The sequence below is a fragment of the Sinocyclocheilus rhinocerous genome, unplaced genomic scaffold (assembly GCF_001515625.1).
Source record: "Sinocyclocheilus rhinocerous isolate Xijiao unplaced genomic scaffold, SAMN03320098_v1.1 scaffold18652, whole genome shotgun sequence".
Taxonomy (NCBI): Eukaryota; Metazoa; Chordata; class Actinopteri; order Cypriniformes; family Cyprinidae; genus Sinocyclocheilus; species Sinocyclocheilus rhinocerous.
This window is the reverse complement of record NW_015663616.1, coordinates 1,143-6,618: the sequence shown is the minus strand read 5'-3', so window position 1 is coordinate 6,618 and position 5,476 is coordinate 1,143. Positions and strand designations below refer to the sequence as shown.

The 5,476-nt window shown below is 46.5% G+C and overlaps 1 long non-coding RNA gene across 1 annotated transcript in view; it reads right to left on the bottom strand.

Annotated features, from left to right (window-relative positions):
• Positions 1 to 154: 154 nt before the first annotated feature.
• Positions 155 to 5,476, bottom strand: part of LOC107728999 (uncharacterized) — a 6,293-nt gene continuing 971 nt past the window's right edge. Inside the window, exons 2-4 of the long non-coding RNA XR_001638535.1 lie at positions 846 to 913; positions 313 to 345; positions 155 to 223 (exon numbers count right to left, since the gene is read on the bottom strand). This is a non-coding gene — a long non-coding RNA (uncharacterized LOC107728999). The remainder of the gene's footprint in view (positions 224 to 312; positions 346 to 845; positions 914 to 5,476) is intronic.

The following is a 5,476-nucleotide window of genomic DNA, read 5'->3' as shown; positions in this document are numbered from 1 at the left end:
TTTTTAAGGTGTGGATAAAATGCTTGTTATAAAAGGCACTTGTTAATAGGCAGGGGTAAACTGGTCTCCAAATCTTGAATGAACTTAATGCCATTTCCCATAGTCTGAAGATTGTATTTTTACTCTATGTATTTTTGTACAATTAGTGTCAGAATTGACTTGCCTGTAGTCATCGGTGACTGTGCAGTGATATCTGGAGACTCGTTACGTTTTCTTTTAATACCTGTTAGAAAATTCATAATAATCAACAATTTCCTGAATGACAAACTTTACTGAGAGCTAGCAAACAATTATAATAACCAGGTTTCATACCATGACTAATGACTGTGGTTTGGGAGGAAAAGCCTAAAAGGAAAAAACATTTCACATTAAAGACTCTTTTATAATTTCTTTAATCATTTTTAATAATTTCTCCTGTAGATGATGTCCAGACACTAGATGCAGCATTTGAAGATTATACAAATGATGTTCAAGACTGCAAATTTGCAGAAATGTCCACCACCAAGCTAGGTTTTTTGCAATGATCTCTCCACCTTTTTGCTTCTTGCCATAGTCGCCTTGAGCTTTCTCACAGACAATATATATTAGGGCATAATTTTATCAAATGTTGCTTTAATTGGAACCACTCAATGAGGAGCTTATAAAATTTAAGACAATAGCTGCAATATGTTTCTGTAAAGCTGCTTTGAAACAATGTGCATTATAAAAAGCACTATATAAATAAATCTGACTTGATTCCCAATAACATTCAGACTAGAAGATCTGTACTCTGGTAGCTACAACAATTCTTTGTTCTAGTCAGAGCTCAAAAGACATTCATTTCACTCATTATTATAACATTTTACCAGCAGTGGATATTCCTGACCGCAGTGGAGAGTTTTGTCTTTCAAGACATCCAAAAGATGTAGAGGGTCTAAAAAAAAATATATATATTACTAACAAACTTGAAAATAAGTTATAGATTATTAAATCTATAGTATGTATTTGCTGATGTTCTCAAAATTTTCAATAGATATACTGTCCCAAATAAAGAAACCTGGTTCACGCATAATTGTGACCCTGGACCACAAAACCAGTTCTTGAGATTTCTACATCATCTGAAAGCTGAATAAATAAGCTTTCCATTGATGTATGGTTTGTTATGATATGACAATATACTGAGAATACTGAGAAAATTGCCGTTAAAGTTGTCCAAATGACGTTCTTAGCAATGCATATTACTAATCAAAAGTTAAGTTATATATGATATATTTACAGTAGTAAATTTACAAAATATCTTCATGGTACATGATCTTTACTTAATATCCTAATGATTTTTGGCATAAAAGAACAATCGATAATTTTGACCCATACAATGTTTTTTTTGGCTATTTGTGTGTGTGTGGTGTGGCCACCGTGCTAATGCTGTCCTTATCATTATGTTCTTAACACTGCTTATGATAACATACAGGCTTATGCTCTGATTAAACGGTGGAGTATTTAAACAGGTGTAGTTGTGTTGACCTATCTTGATAACAGATGCATTTTAGGCTAGGCCCACCTGATTTTCTCTGGGCTCACCCACATTGTGATTCCTGGCTACGCTAGTGGTATCCTCTACACATGGTGTTTCACAGCAGCATCTTGATATCAATTTGATGTCAAATATTAGTTTCCTTTCAGTCGGTCACGTTCGACATCACGTCGGAATGTACCGACGAATTGGGATCTCGCCTGAGTGCCCTATCATCTTTGAGTGTAAACTAAACAAGCCAATGCATATTGGCGTGCAAGATATGCATCTCACACTCCGCCCCGCAGCACGGGTATAAATGCAGGAGCGAGTGCAATGCACATTCAGCTTTTCACTTTGGAGCCGAGCGGTTCTATTGTTCTGCTCTGCCTGTTGTCTGAAGAGTATTCTGACGAGTCAACGAGCGCTCTGGGGAAGATGCTTCTTCAGCACTGGTGTTGGTGTGACAGTGCTGCAGCGGTGGTTTCCCCTGTGCGATCGTTGCCTCACGTGTTTGGGCATTAAGCACGCTGAGGCTGCTTTCATGGATGAGTCATTCTCTCTGCGGTAGGATGACCATCTCGGCATTGCGGTCAAGACTCCAATACCTCAGGAGAGGTGGAGTCCCCTTACCTATGCCCCGATCTAGTTCTTTTTCTGCACCGCAGAAGAGGGCTACTTCGGTGAATAGACAGGGTGACCTGAGGGTTTCAGTGGGGGTAAACCTGCAGAGTGAATCTTCGTGGGCCTCCATTCCTCTAGCACGCCGCAAGCTGTGGAGCTTCCGGGTGAACGTGCCGGTTCTTCTTATGAGGGACCAGCCGTTTCATTCGGTGCTCCTCCAGATGACCAGATGTCGATTGCGGCATCGGAGGGTGAGCTGGGGCCTCATTTATAAAGCATGCATACGCTCAGATTTGATCTTAGAGTGTGCGTACACTTAAATCCATGCCAGCGCTCAAATTTGTACAACTATGTTTTTGATGTGGAAAAGTGCTTAGCATCATGTCAGGGTCTGAGCAGACGTACGCACTTTTTCTTGTCGGAGTACTGCAGGTTTTTGGAAATGTAAGCTGTTTTTGCAGCCCGCTGTTCTAAATTAAAGAATTTTGATGATGACTGTGATATTTCACATATTAATGACATTAGGAGTCGTTTACAAGGCAGAGAGCTGAAACTATTAATTTACGCGCAAGTTCAAGATCATTTGCAATTCATAAATTTCACATCTGAAAGAAACGAGTATGTCCGTTTTCTGCATGTACATTCATTCTATGAATCACATGTACGCATATTTGAGAAATGATCGTAAGATTAAATTTAGGATGGTTTCTGCGCAACATTTTATAAATGAGGCCTCTAGAGTCTGGGGATGAGGACTCGGCTGCGTTGCCCCCTTCGGGGAGAGTAGCGTTGTTGAGCCTGACCCAGAATTGACAGCTATGCTTTCCAGGGCCATTGGGAGCCACTGTGTCCCGAGCTGTCGAGGTTAGACAACTGGTGTCTCGGGGCGGCCCGGGCTGGTTCTAAGCCCCCCGACCCTGTGCCATTCTTCCCGGAAGTGCATGAGGAGATGACTAGGTCGTGGACGGCACCTAAACCCATCTAGCGCCTCCTCCTCCTCCCTCACTACCCTTGATGGTGGGGTGGACAGGGGATACGCGGCGATGCCCCCGGTGGAGTCCGTTCTTAAGGCCAAGGCTTACGAAGCCACTGGACAGACTGCCTCCGCCCAGCACGCCATGGCACTCCTGCAGGTATATCAGGCCAAGGCCCTAAAGGAGTTGCACGAGGATAGTTCTGACCCAGAGCTGATGCAGGAGCTGCGCACAGTGACGGACCTCACCTTACGAGCGACGAAAGTCACTGCGCACTCCCTTGGTCAGACGATGGCCACATTGGTGGTCCAGGAACACCATCTCTGGCTGAACCTGGCGGATATGCGGGAGACTGACAAATATAGTTTTCTCGACTCCCCTATCTCCCAGGCTGGCCTATTCGGCGATGCAGTCGAGAGCTTTGCCTAACAGTTCTTGGCTGCCCAGAAGCAGACGGAGGCTATCAAGCACATCCTGCCCCGGCGGCCCGCGGCTTCCTCCACCCCCGAACAAATATAATTTTATCGACTCCCCTATCTCCCAGGCTGGCCTATTCGGCGATGCAGTCGAGAGCTTAGCCTCCGTCTGCTTCTGGGCAGCCGAGAACTGTTGGGCAATCAAGCACATCCTGCCCCAGTGGCCCGCTGCTGCTTTCACCCTGCTGCCGGCTGCAGCCGCTCCTCATGCTGTTGAATGGTGCTCTTCTCACCGGGAAGACCCCCAGGGATGCTCGATCAGAGCAGTGCTTTCTTTCCTCCAGGAGGGGTTGGAGCAAAGGCTGTCTCCCTCCATCCTAAAAGTGTATGTTGCCGCAATTGCCGCACATCACGATCCTGTAGACGGTGAGTCTTTGGGGAAGCATGACCTGATCATCAGGTTTCTGAGGGGCGCAAAGAGATTAAATCCTCCTCACCCTAACTCTGTACCCTCTTGGGATCTCCCTCTGGTGCTTGCGGCATTGCAGAGGGCTCCCTTTGAGCCGTTGCAGTCTGCAGAGAACTCTGTTGATAAAGACAATGCTCTTTACTGTGCTGGCTTCCATCAAGAGGGTAGGGGACCTGCATGCATTTTCAAGCATGACCTGATCATCAGGTTTCTGAGGGGTGCAAGGAGATTAAATCCTCCTCGCCCTAACTCCGTACCCTCTTGGGATCTCCCTCTGGTGTTTGCGGCATTGCAGAGGGCTCCCTTTGAGCAGTTGCAGTTTGCAGAGCTGAGAACTCTGTCGATAAAGAGGGAGGCAGACCCGGCCCTAGCTTTGCACTATATGTGGACCGTACACAAAGCTTTAGGACATAAGAGCAGCTCTTCATCTGTTACGGAGGCCAGCAGAAGGGAAAGACTGTCTCCAAGCAGAGGCTGGCCCACTGGATAGTGGATGCCATCGTCTTGGCATATCAAACCTAAGGCGTGCCGTGCCCACTCAGGTTGAGAGCACACTCGACGAGGAGTGTTGCTTCTTCTTGGGTGTTGGCGCACGGTGCCTCGCTGACAGATATATGTAGAGCTGCGGGCTGGGCAACACCAAACATGTTTGCTAGGTTTTATAGCCTTCGTGTAGAGCCAGTGTCCCCTTGTGTACTCGCCTCAAGTAGCCAGTGAACCAGAGAGACTGCTCGGTGTCTCACTTGTTGCGCCCTCTCCTCTACGGGCTGGACATGTGCACTTATTCTGCTCTTTAGTTCAGTTCCCCACAAGGCGAACCCTGTTAACTTCCTCCATCATCTTTGGCAGCCGGACGGGCTGAACGTCTGGCACTAGCCCTACCACTTGTAAGTATGCCTGTTGGTTGACCCCTGTGCTAGGCTAGGTGTCCATATCTTGTGATCCCCACGGCGATCCCATGTGTGTATTCTTCCATGGTACGGTTCCCCTCTTGGTGAGCCAGTGTCTTTCCATTGGCAGACTACATTCTGCCATCCCTGTTGGTGTTGACTCCATCCTAACTGGGACGGAGCCACCTCAGAGACATTCCATTTGTTGTACTGGCCTTTATGCCCAGTCCATATGTGTAATCTCCACATGATACCTCCCTATGGGCAGGATGTGGATTCTGCAGCGTTCCTGGAAAGGGTTCACTTTCCCAGTGTTATCCAATAAGTCTTACTGTATGAGTCTAGAGGAACAACAGTAATAAACTCGCTCCACGTAAGCCCTGTCCTATCTTCCGCCCCAGTTGCTGCGGGGGAACCAGGTGGCTTACTAGTGGTGCTAGAAGGGGCAGCAATAGTGGTGCTTTGTTAGGGATCCCAATTCGTCGGTACGTTCCGACGTGACGTCAAACGTTGCAAAGACTAAAGTCTCAAACCCAAAGAGATATTCTTAATAAAAATTAAGACTAGTCCACGCCCTCCTAAAACGCCTCGTTTAAACACACCCCCACATG